The sequence below is a fragment of the Mustela erminea genome, chromosome 8 (assembly GCF_009829155.1).
Source record: "Mustela erminea isolate mMusErm1 chromosome 8, mMusErm1.Pri, whole genome shotgun sequence".
Classification (NCBI taxonomy): domain Eukaryota; kingdom Metazoa; phylum Chordata; class Mammalia; order Carnivora; family Mustelidae; genus Mustela; species Mustela erminea.
In genome coordinates, this window is record NC_045621.1 from 730140 (window position 1) to 748318 (window position 18179).

Sequence of the window (18179 nt, forward strand, 5' to 3'; positions counted from 1 at the left end):
ATAGTGAGAAAACTGTGTTACTCGGAATACTATCATCCTTCAAATTCTATGAAAATGATTGATCTCTGGCTCCTGGAGAACGTGGGGCTATTTGTGGTCCATTAGTGCCCTCTGCTGACAACATGTTAAATGTCTTCATCTGGTCTTCAGGGTGTTTAAGGTTATTAGAAATAAAAGAAATTTCACCTATAAATCTCATCTCCAAAGACGTTAATTAAATCTAAAAGGATTGAAATGCCTTGCCTAATCGCCAGAGCTAGTTAATGATTAAGGACAGAAAGACCCCTCGATATCACCATCAGTATTGAGATCAGTCATGTGTTGACTAAATTTAAAACAATATTTTTCCCTGACAATATTTTCATTTTCTGAGACTCCAAAACAAAATTCACCATAGTCAAAGAAATTTTTTTTTAAGTTATTACAAATATTTTAAAAGTAAAATGTCTGTCTGGGGCGCCTGGGTGGCTCAGTGGGTTAAGCCGCTGCCTTCGGCTCAGGTCATGATCTCAGGGTCCTGGGATCGAGTCCCGCATCGGGCTCTCTGCTCAGCAGGGAGCCTGCTTCCTCCTCTCTCTCTCTGCCTCTCTGCCTGCTTGTGATCTCTCTCTGTCAAATAAATAAATAAAATCTTTAAAAAAAAAAAAAAGTAAAATGTCTGTTCAGGTGAAGAACAAGTCATATAGTACAGAAAAGTGGGAAGAGGAAACTAAACATCTTTCTCTCCCCGTCTGCCTGATTGCACTCGCAGAGGTGTTTGTCGTTCTGGAAGTTATTTATATTTTTCCAAAATCGAAGTACTGTTTTCCAACTTTTTTAAAAATGTAAAGCTCAGATCTTGGAGCTACTGTCATATTGTCACATGAAGATATAAGCTCTTTTTAGCACCACGGACTTGGAGAACTGTAGGCGAGTGTAGAATGTCCTTGGTCAGGTTTGCGGACACTGCCTCATGATCAATTCAGGTCGCGCATTGCTTCTGGGATGGTGACAGGAGTGAGGCTGTCCTGTCCGGATGTCCTTCCGTCAGGAGGCGTGTGACTCTGGTCTGTCTCGTTACTGATGACAAACAATCACTTCCATCACTTACTCGAGGGGTCGCTGGCAGACCTCTCCGTCCTAAGCCACCTCCTGTGTCTGCTTCTGTGCAGAAGTGCTCAGCTGAGCTACAAATCAAAATAATTACTTCGTCAAGCCCTGCGTCTCACAAGGAGGGAACAGGACAGATCTCCGGATGGGAGTGTCGCACTGAGTGTTGGTCTCCTGGCCTCTCGTTTGACTCCAGCTCCCATTTCTGGGGGGACACACAGATCAGTGGGTATTTGCACAGGTGCAGAGGGACGGTGAGGAGTGGTCTGGTGAATTAAATAATTCAGATAAGTCTGAAATTTGTTAGTAAGTAGGTCCAAAGGTAACATGTGAAGCATAATAATGATATTTTCATTGGCAACTAGACGACCCAGAAAGGCTGACACTTTTTCTTAAAACATTTAGTAAGATTGTCATATTTTTAAAAATCATATTAAAATTTTAGTCTTGTAAAACGTTATTTTAAATTTTGTTATTTGGTACAATTTTTCAGTTTGCACATATATTTTAAAAAATACTTTTAAGTGCCTCTTGGACAAAAGCTTTTGAAAACGTGAAATTTTTAAATGTTCAGATTTAATTTAATTTTCATTTGACAAAATGTTTCAAATTGTATGCACTTGAAGTAGAACAAAATTATGCCAGTATCTTGATGATACCATAATTATTAATGGTGCTGAAATGTAGGCGAGACAGATCAACGGTGTGGGCCAGACATATAAACACTTACGAGCTACGTATGTATTCAGTTTGTTGTTCCTCCAAAGCATCGCTGGCCAATTAACTAAACACCCAGATATGCAGAATAAAATCCACTTGAGAGGTCTTATGTGTCTTTCCGCCATACAAAAATTGTAGCTTCACAACATATATTACAACTTCATCTTTATGAATTGTATTTGTCTAAGACAGAAAATATTTTATGCAATAATGCGCTAACTTGATTAACAACTTTCGATATTTAACAAATGGTCATCATTATGCTTTGCTGCTTCCCCCTTCACCATAATCCAGACAGAGGTATTTCCTGAATAACCCATTTACCAAGCATTTATTGACCACCTACTGCATGCCGCTACTGGGACTGTAGCAGTAAGCAAACCAGACAACCATCCCTGCTTTCTTAGAACTTCCCGTTTTAGTGTATTTTTCATCAAAGGGTTCAGGGGACGTATTCAGGCATACGACACGGCTTTCGGTCATGTGATAGCACGCACAGACTCTCTCAACTTTCTTCAATGACATGACAGATTTGGGCTGAATTAACATGTGGTTTGGTAGGACAAGGTCGTAATTGCAGAGAGATGTATCAGAAGACTTGAAGAAAGGGTCTGGCCTTGGGGGACATTTTAGGGGCAAAAGGAAGCAGAAGAATGATAGGAAAAAGTCAACGCAGCCAACAGTATGCCAGTTTTACTGAGTAGAATTAAAAGAAGAAACAAGGAAAATACAAATTTAAACTGAGTTTTGTTACAGGTCAGACAGACATTCTGGAAAGTAAGCAGACTAAGGTAGATCAGTTGTACCTCAATATGTAAAGAGCAGTCACAGAACCGCCTCCTGCACGTCCCCGCGGAAGCGTGGTGACCAACAGGGGTTTGCACACACAGAAGAGCAGGGCTGACTGAAAGTGCTGTGCGTGCGAATTCCACTCCCCTCACAGCGAAGCCAGTCCAGAAGACGGTATTTCCAAGGCATTTTTCTCCTGCGTTCTACTAGGATCGTGTCAGATCCATGCAGCAGCGACTCAGTAGAGAGCTTGGAAAGTGCGGCGCCTGCCCAAGACTCACCCGCACTGGGAAGAGGATTTCCACTGTGTGGACCACAGTCATTTTTCTCCCTTTGAGGGGAGGTCACTCAGAACCCAGGCGACATCCGTTCAAACCGAAGTCAGACCAAACCATGAAAGCGTGACGATACTTGGTTCTCTCTCTCTCGCAAAACTGTTAAGTAATGAAATGATAAATCACAAGAGCGAGGTGGATTTTTCATGTTTATCTTAAATCAGGGAGCGAACCTTTCCGTTCACGAACACGGATGACACTGACCCGCATTTGCTTCGTGTGACATTTCGGCTTCATTACCTATGTGTCCCTAAGTATGGGGCTGTTTTCCATCTTGAAACACGTCCTCTGACCCTTGTTTCATTCATGCTTGTGGAGAACGTTTATCTCACGCTCGCAAGGAGGGCCCGAATCCATTCTGCGGCCTGACAAGACCCGAACTCCAGTCCAGTCCACTGTCTCTCTTCCCATTTAGTAGTCAACGGCCCAAAGCTGGGGCGAACTTCTCCTATTTATTTGTTTACTTATTTAAGATTTTATTTATTTATTTATTTGAGAGAGAGAGCGAGCGAGCGAGCACAAGCAGGGGGAGGGACAGAGAGAGGGGGATGCATCCTCCCCGCCAAGCAGGGAGCCTGACGCGGGGCTCGATCCCAGGACCCTGAGATCATGGACTGAGCGGAAGGCAGCGGCTTCACCCCCTGAGCCACCAGGTGTCCCTTCATTCATGGTGTCGTGCCGTGCTGTGTATGATTTTTACACAAATAATTTATCCAGTTGCTTTTCATTTTATTTTTTTTTAAGATTGTATTTTTTGAGGAATGTGTACATCCCACATGAGGTTCCAGCTCACAACCCCAAGATCAAGAGTCGCAGGCCCTTCGGACTGGGCCGGCCAAGCTCTCCGGGGCCCACCATGGTGGTTGTCGCTGTGACCCGTGAACAGTTTGTCCTCTGCCCACCCGTGCACAGCTTTCCTTTCCGGCACGCCACGACGCTTCTGAACACACACGTGCTCACACGCGGCTGCAGTTCTCGGCGGGCAGCCGTGTGTGTCCTGCGGACTTAAAGCGCAGCTCACTCCTCCGCCCTTGCACTTAGGGGCGGTTTGTTGCTGGATCTGCTTGCACTTGCTTGTGCGTCAGTGGACATTCTCACACGTGACACTTGTACGAACGTGAGCGCACGCCCCGGGCAGATACGGAGGTGGACTCGCTACCTTGCAGGGTGAGCAGTTTTCCCGTTATCCAAGGTCTTGCTAAATTGATCCACAAAATCATCTCATCACAGCACTACACAAGACTGCTTGTTTCTCCACACATGTGCAAAAAGTGTTGTCAGAATTTTAGGTTTCTGATAGACTGATATTTAAGAAATGTTATCTTGTTGTTGATTTTACCTTTCTTAGACTTTCTTGTAAGGAAATGTTGGTGTTTATTGGTTTACTTGTCTGAAAAATGGCTGTTCATGTCCTTTGACACTTCAGAATATTTGGTTTTCTGTCCTACCTTGTTCTCACTTAAATAAAACATATATATATATATATATATATATATAAATATTTATAATGCAAATAAATATGTTATTTATATTAATTAATATATAAATATTATTTATATTAATACAATAAATGAAAATATAAATATTTATTATATATGTACAAATACATAAACATAAATAGATGTTTCGTTTTTATTTTGGGAAAATTTCCTATTGGTTATATGAGTCAGAGAAACTTCTCCAAATAGATATCTTTGTCTTTTGAGTTTGTTTAGAGTGGCTTGTTTTTTATTTTTGTTTTTTCTTTCTGTCATATAAGGATTAAGATAGAGGCAGATAAATAGATCAATTTTTTTCTTTAATGGTTTATGCTTTTAAAATCTTAATTAAAAAAATTCTACCTACCACAACATGATAAATATATTATTCGACATTTTCTTCTAAAAATTTACTTTAAAATCTTTAGCTTTGAGGTCATTTACACCTTCTATCTCGAACATTTCAAAGTCCTTTGACTCTATTTTTACGCTTCACATCTTCTGTGTGAGGTTTCATACTGGCATACCAACTTCTTCAGAGACAACGAATAGTGACTGGTTGGGCGTTGAATGAATCAGTTAATTGGGGGAGAATAAGCTTGAATAACCAAGAGGAGTTGGGATCTGGTGACCTGTTGAGGTCCTGACCTTAGCTCAGGGACCAGCAGCTTATCCATAAAAGTAGAAGGACTGGCAGAGTCAGAGTCTGGCTTCCAGGACGCAACCATGCAGGGCACCGCACGAAGAAGGGCCTGTGCTTAGTTTAATATGCTTAAGTTCTGATCAAGTGGCCCACATTTTCCTTTGGCACTAGGGCCCCCAAATTATATGGCTGGTACAGGGGCAAAATATGGGCAGACAGGGTGGTGGGTGTATTGGGAAGTTCTCTTCTATCAGCTTTTATTTTCTCGGTGAAACAGGAAGCTAAGTTCGTTTCTCTGCCTGTGCTGCGTTTCTGGGTATATCTCCAGGTCTCGTGTTCAAATCATTGATTCCTTCTGTGCCTAATACGCTGTTTGGCTAATCCAATAAATTTTTAATGGCGGTGCTTACATTTTAATCTCAGAGGTTCTATTTGATTTTCTTTTAACTCTGCCTTTTCTCATGATTTGTTGTTTTTTGTTCTATGCTTTTAGTTTCTTTTTTATTTAATGATTTTATGCATACTATTTTCTGGCCTTTTTATTTCTTTTGCATTTTTCCCCTATTTTTTGAAGTTTAGGAGACTCTAATCATCCTGTTGGCTACATCCACTAGGGGTTCCTTATGATGCTAATAATTTTGAAATGTTTTCAGCCTCACAGCGATATTAGTTGTGAGAATTCTGTCTTGGGTTACATATCTTTTCAGAGTGTGTACATTTGCATTTGCCTGGTATTCCAGATGACAAACTTTCCGTCACTTTTTATTTTATAAAGGCATTTTATTTCATAAATTGTCATAATGCATTGGCTTTAGTGGGACAACATGATTTACTAGTATTGCTGGCAAGTTGTTAGAGAAACATCCCTGCAGTATCCAAGCAGGTATATCCAGTAGATGATTGTATAGATGACATTTGTGTTCAGAAGAGAAGTATTAGAAACAGAAGAATACTTGGGATTCATACGTGTATGGTGTATCTGGCAGCGAGGATGGGGGGGTTGCCTGATGCCTTTAGATTAGAAGAAAGAAATGTGTAGAAACTAGGGAAGACTCAGCAATCAGTGGATGCCCAGAGAAAGAAGACTATGTATAAAGCTGGACTGCTTCGCTGATTTTCTTAATCTAGCCTTCTTGATACCCTAGAAGATTCTTAACTACTCCTTCTCCCTTACATCCTGCGGACGGCACCTCCTGGACGGCACCTCCTGGACGGCATCCTGGTCTTCTCCGTCTCTTGCATCCCCAGATCTACCCCTTGGTTCTCCCTTTCTTACTCAACAGTGGCCATAGTGGTCTCCCTGACGACAGGGTCAGCTTCCAGGAATTTAGTTTCCAGATTGGTGTCAACGTGATCCTTTACAAACGAAGCTCTGACCATGTCACTCCTTCCATAGACAGTTGGTGCAGTGACTTTACAAATGTCGACGACACACTATGCTCTAAGTGCAGTGCAAGATCTCATAATCTCACACGTCATAATCGAAAACAAGCATTCCGGGGGTCTACCTGGTCTGTGACACCTGGAGTAGATTATTTTTTAACATCTCCCTCTCTGTATGATAAATGTTTTTGCTAATCATTTTTCTAGAGCAGTTTAGGTTCACAGGAAAAATATGACAAAATTATTTTTTAGATGACCATGAAGCTGAATTATCCATAAAGAAACAGATTCAGACGTCGCAATTGCTTCCCAGTGTGAGCTTTCTGTGTTTGCCTTAAATGTCTCCTTGTTGAGCTCTACTGGATTGCTTAGAGAAGTCTGGTGGGGAAGTGATGGAAGTAATTGTATACAATATATATAAATATATTTTTATTTAGAGTGGACTCAACCTCGCCCAGGGATGAGAGGACTGCAAAAGGACGACTTTGACTCCTACGACTTAATCTATGGAGAACAAAAAAAAAAAAGGAAATTTCAGCTCACTGACTTTCTAATGTTTATTTTACCTACAATAAGAACTTTTCGGCTTCTCTTAGGTAACACAGTGGTTAGAAATGAAACATTTCAAGCAAAAACCCATTTTAATCATTTCCTATTGATACGGGTGTCACATTCAATTTTCTTTCTGAAATTCAGAGTAATTATGAACCAGTTGCTGGTCACAAAAAATATTGCAAATGATTACAGGCTTCTCCAGATTTTGTCGAAGAAAATAACAGTATTTTTTACAATAGCTTTTATATTCACTGGAGTTTGTTCTGTCATCCTTTGTGACACTATTATGGTCTTCTCAAGTTCTAGGGAAACAAGCGTCCGATAACAAGTGAGTTTCAACACAACTGGGAGCGCGGCAAATGAATTTAAGTAACTACCACACTGTACTGCTGATGTAGAGTTTTATTTTCTTGATCTGTCCTTTAATTTCCAAATAATCAATTAAAAGTCAAAAAGAGGAATATATTTTGGTTTTAAGGATAGTATTTAAATTTATTTTTTTAAGATTTGTCTGTTTCAGAGAAAGAGAGAGAGAGCATGAGCAGAGGGAGAGAGAGAGAGTCTCGAGCAGACGCCCGGCTGAGTTCGGAGCCCAACACCGGGCCGGACGCCGGGTCCCTGAGATCACACCTGGAGCCAAAAGCAAGAGTCAGCACCCAGGTGCCCCATGACTTAAATTTAGTAAAAACTTTCATGCATGGAATAAAATTATTGCTCGCTAAAAAATATTCTTCCCAGTTCATACTCTATTTCAGTGTTTTAATTTTTAATTACACATACAAAAACATCTTGTTGTTTACGGGCTGAGCTCTGTTTCAACATTAAAGCTTTATGAAAAAAACTCAAAGCTTTATTTAATATGAAATATTCTAGATCAGAGAAAACTGGAATGTTTCACACGTCATTTTACACATTTATCACAACCTTAATACTATAACACATTAGGAAGCTCTAGGATAATTCACTTAGCACTATTATTTTTCTAAATACATGATTAGAAATATAATTTCTCATAGTGTGAAAAGAATAACACCAGGAGGAGAAAGGATTTGGACAGAAATATAAGTTTTTTTCAGAACTAGGACACCAATCTTAAGCAATTACACATACACATTAAAGAAGACAAACCATATGCCAAAATATACTTGCTTAAATTCTAAATCCAATCTGAATTAAATTTCTAGACATGAGTAAGGAAAGAGGAATGTACAGAAACTGTTTAAAAACAATGATTAATATTCACACACACATACACAGATAACCAGCAAACACACAAAACAGTGAAATGCTAAGATGATTAAAATTAATAAAAAGACAAGGATGTCCGCTATCATGATATATTTCACTATTCTTTTTGGTACTTTAGATCTGCACTGTCCAACACAGTAGTCATTGTTGATATGTGAAAATTTAACTTAAATGATTTACAGTTAAATGAAACTTAAAAGTCAATTCCACAGTTGCACTAGCCATGAGCGCCTACTACCCATCCTTTGGTTAGTGAAGATGTAAAACATTTTCATTAGCACAGAATGTGCTGTTGGAGAGTGCTGTTCTTCTAGATAATGTAACAAGACAGTAAAAAAAAAAATGTATATGCATTAAAACAGAGAGAGAAACTTACTCGTAGATGTAGGCGACTGGACTGCATACCGGCAAACTGAAGAGCCTGCAAGCACACCAAAGAGGAGATTTGCTGATTGTTTAGGTTAATACACAAAAAATCTGGTGCAGCATTTTATCTCTATCAACAATTACCATTGAGAGATGAAAGTAAAAATACCTTATTATGGTAGTAAATAATAAACACATAAATAGCAAATGACAGAATACCAATAAAGGAATTTAATGGCAAAAATGGAAAATCTGTATAATTTGTTTTCAGTGTATTATTGATGGACGTTAAATAAGACCCACTCAAAAGGGAGAAACATGTAGCTAAATAGAAGGGATTGCAAGATTAATGAATAATTTCAAGCAATCCCATAATAATTTGATTTTAGCTAGAAGAATATATAAAAAGCCTGTAAAGGAATCCCATAGAGTATTATAAAGGAACTATTTTAATTCAGTGAGAAATTGCTTATTTAACATATTGCCAGGCATTAATTAATCATCTGGCAGAAGAAAAGCCAGATTCTTACTTCATTGTTTAAAAATCAATGTCAATGAAGTAAATATTTAAATGTAAAGAAAATGAATAAATATTCTACAAAAATAATAGAAAAATGAAGCGCTACATGTCTTACTGAGCAAAGGAGGTATTCAGGAAATATGAAAGGGATAAAGGTATAAAAGGGATATATTTAGGTAGACATTTTCATTGCATGGCAAAACGTACCACAAAATAGCTGATGAAAAATAATAAGAAGAAAGAGTAAACAAATATATCTTTATAATATAAATTATACAAAATTAATATCCCTACAAATATTTCTGATAAATTGATTGAAGAAAAGGCATACATCAAGCTAGAAACACAGCACCCATTGCAGCCATGGTTAACATTATCAAATATTTACCGAATATAGCTCAATTGTATTTCCCAGACTTACTAATAAATAGATTGACACCCCAAAACGAGTTAGTGGAAAAAGTCATAGATACTATGTGAAAGCTAAGGCTGAAAGAGCTGATATGTTTCCTCCACAATTCTTTGAGGTTTTGGAAACTTTCTTGGAACAAGGAGCTGTTGGTGGTTCAGATACAGACTGAAGAGCCTTTTTCAGTCCCGCTCCCTGAGCGACTGTGGGTCTAGGGTTGCTGCTCATCCACTCATGCACCATGATTGAGAAATAGAATTCTCTTGTGCTAAGTCAGCAAAGCTTCTGCGTTAATGGGTTACCAAGCATAGCCTAGATCACCCTAATACAGTAAGCAAGTCATCGAACAAATAAAACAATGACAAAACCTCTAGGAGTATCTTCAACCTCATAAGATTGCAAGTTAAAGCAATAATTAAAAAATTCTTTTGTCTTCAGCTTTACCAAACTTGATAATATCTAGTATTATGACACAATAGGGAAAATGAGACTCCCTTTCATTTTCCAGCATGATTGTCTACAAGTACAAAGTAATTTGTAATATCTGTTAAACAAAAAATAGTCTTTAACCCAGCATTTCCATCTTAATGAATGTTTCTGCAGAATATAATGTAAAATTAAAAGCAATGTAATTAAATGCACATACAAAGTTGTTTGGTGCAGGTAGCATGATTTCAATATAAATCTAAAAAACTGGAACAATGAGCCATCCAGAGACAGAAGAAAGGTTGAATAAAGCTTGTGATCCGAGGAATGGGCAACATGTTAAGGGAATTTGGCCAAAGTTAAAGTTTACTGTTTGTAATCCATATTTTAGTAAAGGAACATGTACATATATTTAATCTGTTCATGCAGATATAGAGAAATGATAGAAGAATATACAAAAGACTTTTGAAATTAAGTCAGCATTGTAGGAAAGGGTATGTATGAGTTGAGATGATTAAAGTTTTCTTTACATTTTTGCATTTTTCACTTGACACAATATGCAATACTGATTTCATGATAAAAGAAGTTATTCTTAAATATCACAAGAGAATTTTATGCACTTCTAGCCTTTTATGTGGAGAGCCACTGACATGATTTGTTTATAGTTTCATAATAGGTAATTAGCAGCAAATACTGTGTATTCTTCTCTCAAGATTTCTATCATTCTATTTTACATATGTTCATAAAAACATATGGGGTCCAATTACATTGAAAATAAAATACACCAATAAGTCTCTTAATGTCCTGTTAATATACTCAAATTCTGTGTGAACAACTTATGTGATCATAAGTGACAATCATTGAAATAAAATGTATTTCCCTGTAATTTTCACCCACTGCTCATAGTTTCCCTATAAGGAAAAAAAAAAAAAAAAAAAAAAGCTATTTCACAGGTAGACTTCATGTATTCAAAGGTAACTACTGCTGATTACTCATGCTTTTCTTTCTTGGCTTAAACATTCATTTGTTCAGCTCTCATTTATAAATTCCAACTCCATACCTCTTCTTAAGATGCGTTCACTCGTCAGTGGCTCTTAAAACACGGCAGTAGGAACTGAACACAGTGCTCCACAGTTGGCTTATTTTCTCCCTTTGTTTCGAAAAAATAAATAATAAAAACAGAAGAAAAATAGAAATTAAACAAATAAGGCAGATTAAATAAAAAAACCCTCATTATGATAGGCTATATTAGACCTGTGGTCTGCTAAGAATCTCTTAACATTGACTTTTCAGTGTGAACCATTATCAGATTGTATCTCCCTTATAACATATTTTTGTAATTGATATGGCATTTTGTATGTACCCCTGTTAGTTTCATAGTAGGTCATTCCATTTTTTTAATCCATCATGATTGCATTAAATTATGATTTTTTTAATCCCTTGTATTAACTTTTCCCACAATGCTTTTAGAAATGGTAAATTATGATAAAAATATTGAATTCCTCAAGGACACGGACTGAACAAAGTAGCAAGCTTGTGAAGTCCTCCACATCCCAAGCCTATGCAATACCCAATTTAATTTTTGTAATATACAATCAGAATTACGAATAATGCCATGAAATAGCTTGGTAATGAATGACTCCACTCAGTGAAAGACTAATTCAATTTGTGAAAGAGATTAATATTATAAATGATTGTTGTTTGACTATTTTTTTAATTAACAGACTACTTTTTAGGAGAGTTTAGATTTACATTAAAAATGGAAGATAGTACAGAGTTCCATATTACCCCACACAAACAGCTTCCATCATTATTAACTTCATGCCTTACTGTGGTACGTTTGTTACAATGGATGAATCGAAATTGATACATTGTTATTAACTAAAGTCTGTAGTTTACATTGAGGCTGAGAATTGTATTGTACGGCTCTATGGATTTTTAAAAATTTTTTGATTTTTTAATTCACATATAATGTATTATTAGCTCCAGGGGTACAGGTCTGTGAATCACCAGGTTTACACAGTCCACAGCACTCACCACAGCACATGCCCTCCCCAGTGTCCATAACGTTCTGTGGGTTTTACCAAGGCATAACGTCACGTATTGCACCTTTATGGTGTCATACGGAAGAGTGTCACTGCCCTAAAAATTGTCTCTGCTTCGTGTATTCATCCTGCTCTTTGATGACCACTAAATAGTTTAATCTCTCTACACTACTGTCTTTCTCAGAATGCCACGTAATGAGAGTTGTATGGTACGTAGTCTCTTAGACTTGCTTCCTTTTCTTGGAAACAGGCATTTAACTTCCCTCCAGGCCTTTTCGTGGCTGGACAGCTCCTTTACTTTGGTGGCCAGATACCGCTCTGGTGTGTCAGGGGACCACAATTGCTTCTCTGCTCATCTACAGAAAGATATTTTGGTTGCTTCCAGTTCGGAGCGATTAGGACCAGAGCTGCTGTAAGTATTTGCATGCAGGTTTGTGTGTGGACCTAAGTTTTCGGTGTACATCAGTAAATACTAAGTTTTCGGTGTACATCAGTGAATACCAAGGAGCACAGTTGCGGGATAGAATGATGAGACTGTTTCTAACTTGGTGAGAAAGTGCCGAGCTCTGCAGGCAGGTGGCTGTAACATTGCGTATTCCCAGCAGCAATGAGTGAGAATCCCCATTGTTCTATGGCCGTTGGTATAATCCGTCTGGTATTTTAGTCATTCTAATGGGTGTGCAGTGATAGAGTGTTGTTTTAATTTGCAATTTCCTTGTGACACAGGATACTGCATTTTAAGAGTTCTTTGTATATCTTGGGTGCAAATTCTTGATCAGCCGTGCTTTACAAATATTTTCTCCCAGTTCATGGCTTATTTTTTTTCACTCTCTAAATGGCCAACTGGTTTTTATTCTCACCCAATGATCGATTGATCGATTATTTATTAATAAGTCCTGCATACGGATACATATTGGAACATTTAAAACAAATTTTTAAAAGTGTTCAGTTTAATATTTAAAACACTTTTTCTTTTGTTTGTATGCCAAACCTAAACACTATGCCTGGATAAATCTTAGTTGTCACTGGATGTCACTGTTGCTTTACCAAATGTGACCATTTTGTTCATAAAGATGATGATTTAGAACATTTTCTAAATAAGCACTTCATTGAAAGAAGAAAATCCACATTGTTAAGGAACTGTCAGTTAGGTTTAGATCCAAGCTACATAGGCTATCAAGAATTAGGAAAACATTTGTTTATAAGATATAATAAGTTTCTTGCTAAACTTACAGACATATTTCAAATAGTACAAATAAATCATTAGGAAGACTACACAGAACTAAAAAAGATTTTTGAACAATAATTTTTTTCCAAGATAGAGGATTTAGTCTATGTATGGAACATGGCTAATAAGTAGCACATTTAAAAATTTGGAAGTATCTTATTTATTTATAAAACATTTTAAATCACGCATATAACTATGTATTTATGTATGCTCAAATACTAAAAATCTCTATGCTTAATATGAGCTAAATTCATCCAACAGACACTTTTCCATTGCAATCTGATATATGCCGAAAATGTTACTTTTAAATTTTTTTCCCTTTGGAAAAAAATGTTTGAAAGAAAGTGGTTTATCACAACCTGCACCAGATGCAATAGCCACCAGTTAAAACTGCCTATACATTGATTCTTCTCCTACCCACTTAAGCCCTCAAGATGGGATTGGGAGGGAGACAAACCATAAGTGACTCTTAATCTCACAAAACAAACTGAGGGTTGCTGGGGGGAGGGGGTTTGGAAGAAGGGGTTGGGATTATGGACATTGGGGAGGGTATGTGCTTTGGTGTGTGCTGTGAAGTGTGTAAACCTGGTGATTCACAGACCTGTACCCCTGGGGATAAAAATATATGTTTATAAAAAATAAAAAATAAAAAATAAACTGCCTATACAGATTAGTTTCTTTTGCAAAATGTGCCTTATGCTGAAACAGTCTCTACACCTGTCCTTCCGTGCTTGGAACCTGGCCCATGTACCACCCCATCGTCAGGCTGAGCTATTCTACCTTAAGCATCTTTTCAAGGACTCCAACACTCAGAACTTCTTATTTTACATTATTTTAGATCTGCCCTATAGAGCTATAAACTTTCTGAAGGCAGCATAGTATCTGCTTTATTGATTGCTAATGTCCATTAGCACATATAAAATTATTCATAAAAATATGTTTAAATATGAAACTTTGGTTAGTCAAAGACTAACACTGTAAACTGTTTAATACTAAAGGTTAAAACCATAAGGAATATTATCAAAAATTTATTTGAGAGATAGGGATAGAGCTTTAAATTTAAAATAAATTATAATTGATAAGTATTTTACTTACTTAATCCCTGGACTGAAGGACATAACTAATTATTCTGTTAAATCTCTACCCCTAAGTCTGAAATGGATGGCACTTCCAGTGTGTTATATCAGTCATGTAACACAGTATTTCTGAGTCTTGTTGATTGTTTATGCAAGTTATTTTGCTAGGTACCTGATTAGATTTATATAACAATGACCCCCCCCCCATTTTCTCCATGCTTGTGTTTTTCAGCTTCATAGACTTGTAGGCACAAAAGAAGAAACAGTTTGCCGGGGAGACTACAAGACTCTCAGAATACAATTAATTCTGGGGTTGCATGGAACTTTCCAAGGGAAACACAATTGTTTTAGGTATTTGCATATTTGTTTTGGAACTGGAATACAACTTTAGAACTCTGCATTGAATGGAAATGCAACAAGACAAAATATTCTGAGATTTCCAGCTCAGAATTAGGATATAGGGTTTCTGAACACCCAAACATAACATAATGAAAAGAACACAGAATCAGATAAAGTAGACAGACAAAACCACCAAGAGTCAATACACTCTTTTAATATACCACAAATGGGGTATATTATGTATGATCCTTTATCATTTAAAAGATACTTCATATAACAAGCGATTATCTAGCTATTAGCCTGGTTTGTTGATTGTTCTGTAGAGGTTACACGGACTGAAGAGATATCGTCCTATCTGTACAGTAAGATCCACCAGCAGCATTCATTGTTGGTCCTTGGAAGATGATTTTTGAATGAAAGGCTTCAAAAATACAGACTGGCAAAAATGATATTCTTACGTCATAGGTAGTAGAAAAGCTTACAAGAAGCAGAGTATTTATGCACAGCGAATCAGAAATCTTATGACCCAGGATGTTCTGGTGAGACAGTTGTTTGCTGGCAAACACTTGAAACTCATAGTACATGATCAACTTCATGTGACAGAGGTGTATGAAAAGTTGGGCTTTACTTCAAAGAATAAATATTTTGGAAGAAAGAAAAAAGAAAATAAAAATCATGTGAATTACAGTGTTGGTCACTTAAGCAATATGTATTCAAAAACAGAAGATTTCTTCTTGTAATAAAATCTCCACATAAAAATCTTTTTTACACACTCATAAAATCTGTGGCTTTTTAAAGGGTAGGTTGTGGTTAATATGCATACGGAGTGACGGAGGCAACCATCCACCACGTACTCTGCCGATTTCTAAAGCACCGCGTCCCAGAGCCTCACTTGCCGTGGTAACACGGGGATGGACACGTTTCAGTGGTTGATGAGAGCCACGGTAAAGAGAGTGTTTGTCCTGCAGCTATCCATAATTCGCTCATTATCAACTGGAAGAATATTCCCATCAGTATAAATTAACTGATCGTCATGTGGAACAAACAGCGTCAAATCTGAATTCTAACGGTGGACCAAGAGAGGGGCTGACTTCACGTGTGAGAAACAAGGGGTGTAGAAATACAAGCGAAGAAGAAAGACAACGGACAGTCGCACCTGCTCACCGGGGCAAGTAGAAGCAGTCGAAGGTGTATTGATACCGGTACTACGGAGAGCATTTTAAACATAAGACTGTCTGTAGCGGGAGAGCGCCACTTCTCCTCCACTGTTAGGGTGACCGTAGAAATTATTTCCCAACACGGAGTGTTCCATACAGTGAAGGGCCTTAGATCTGAAGGGATTCAGGAACGGGGGCGTGTTTACCTGAACTTACACAGCGAACTGCGTTCGGCCTACTGCAGGTCTGTTCTCTCCTTCTCTTACAACAATAACATTTTAAAACTAAACTTACGGCCTCTCAAATAAAGGTCATTTTTTTCTAACCTCCCTTGAAGCTACTTTTGAGAATGCCAGTGACGGGGAACCACCTGGCGGCACGAGAGAAGGGCATCAGCTAAGCACCACGGAGTTGGCAGGAACCTCATGCCCTGACGCGACCTCACAGCTGCTGCTCCTAAGTTTTATGGAGCAAAGACGCCGGCACATATTAATGTCCGAAGCGGAATTTGTAGAGCAAAGAGTGCGCAGTAAAAATGTGCACTTGTTAATATGGGAAATACTTATATAATAGGCATTTCTTCAGATAAATGATGATTAAGATCTTTAGGTCACAACTCGGGACAACATAATTAGAAAGCTTATGCCTGGTAATCCAAGCAGTTAATAACTAGTTAATAACAACTTAAGGAGTGTATTAGTTTTATGAAAATGGTAGTAACCAAAAAGCAACCAAATTTATCTATCTATCCATCATCATCTATCTTTTAAAAAAGTACGTAAGACTAAAATGCTGTTAATAGAAAAGTTGCATACTCACCCGACATTAGCTAGACTAAACTAAGCAAAATTAATATGATTCAGCATGTATGTCTGCGTAGCTGATATAAGCAGTTACTCCTTTAATTACTTCTTGACCACGCATTAAAAAGGAAGAAATCGGTGGAAAAATAGTGAAGCATTAAAATATGTCTTGAAATGAAGATTACGTTTCTCTCGGCAGATTTATTTTCTCACGTTTTTGTCTTGGGGTTTTGGGGGATTTTTTAGATTATTTATTTAATTGACAAAGAAAGAGAGAGCGTATACAGGTGGGGAGAGGCAGGCAGAGGGAGAGGGAGAGGAAGGCCCCCGCTGAGCAGACAGCCCAGGCTCGATCCCAAGAGCCTGGGATCATGACCCGAGCTGAAGGCAGACATAACCGACTGGGCCATGCAGGAGCCCGAGTTTTACCATGTTTGGATAAGGTTAATGCTAAGTTACTTTGAAAACTACCTTTACTGTCCAAAAGCTAGTCATGGTCTGTCTTCTGTAGTCTCACAGTCAATCATCACACCTTATATTTTATAGTATCTTATAATTTATCCAATGTTTTTGTATCTACATATGATCTTGATAGTTTCATTATAAGTGATATATATGATATTTATGGATAAAGTCTGAGTGAGAAGGAATAAAATTCCCTTCGATGTGTGCAGGTTTTCTTTTAAATTTAGTTTTACCAAAGGATCACTTTGCTTCCTTTGACAAGCAGGTTTCAAGCCTTGACATGGATTTTGTGTATTTCTGCATACAAACAACCTAAACATAGTCTTATAACAGGTATAAAAGGCGGGATAGTAACTATTTGACACATGCCATTAGTCGCTTTTGCATGTTATTATCGTCTCTTAAAAATATCAAAATGAGGGTCGCGTGGGCGGCTCAGTGGGTTAAAGCCTCTGCCCTCCGCTCAGGTCATGGTCTTAGGGTTCTGGGATCGAGCCCCGCATCGGGCTCTCGGCTCAGCGGGGAGCCTGCTTCCTCCTCTCTCTCTCTCTACCTACCTCTCTGATCTGTCTCTCTGTCAAATAAATAAATAATATCGTAATAGAGTGTATCAAAATGGTTCTTGGGTGGAAGTCCCATACACAAATTAACTCGAAAGGTGGGTTTGGCCTGTCAGTCATGGTTTTCCAAGCATGGATTAACAACCACTTTATTTACTCTAATTCCGCGGATCAGAAGTTCGGATGGGTTTTGCTAGATGGTCTCCTTCTGTTCTCACCAGGACCACGGTTTTGGTCATCTAAGAACTCAGCTGGAGCTGAACGGCCTAAGATGCCCCGACTCCCTCGCCTGCATGCGGGGCTGACCACAGGCCGTGCTGTCCTCTCTCTCATCCTGCAGGAGTCTGGCCCCAGCTTCTCGAAGTAAGTACCTGAGGTTTCTAAGATCCTGCTGGAAGCTAGAAGGCCAGCACTGACTCAGAGGATTGGGAAACACACATCCCCTGGCAATGAGACCGTGTAAAACCACAGGGAAGGTGTGTGCAGACGTCGACAGAAGTAAATAGAGCAGTTTATCTTTACAAGCACTGTATCCCATTATTTTA

At 38.2% G+C, this 18179-nt stretch overlaps 1 protein-coding gene across 1 annotated transcript in view; it reads right to left on the bottom strand.

Moving 5' to 3' along the window:
- Positions 1 to 11107, bottom strand: part of TFPI (tissue factor pathway inhibitor) — an 89050-nt gene extending 77943 nt beyond the window's left edge. The window contains exons 1-2 of the mRNA XM_032354109.1: positions 11022 to 11107; positions 8617 to 8661 (exon numbers count right to left, since the gene is read on the bottom strand). The gene's annotated coding sequence lies outside the window, so the exon portion shown is untranslated. The remainder of the gene's footprint in view (positions 1 to 8616; positions 8662 to 11021) is intronic.
- Positions 11108 to 18179: the final 7072 nt, after the last annotated feature.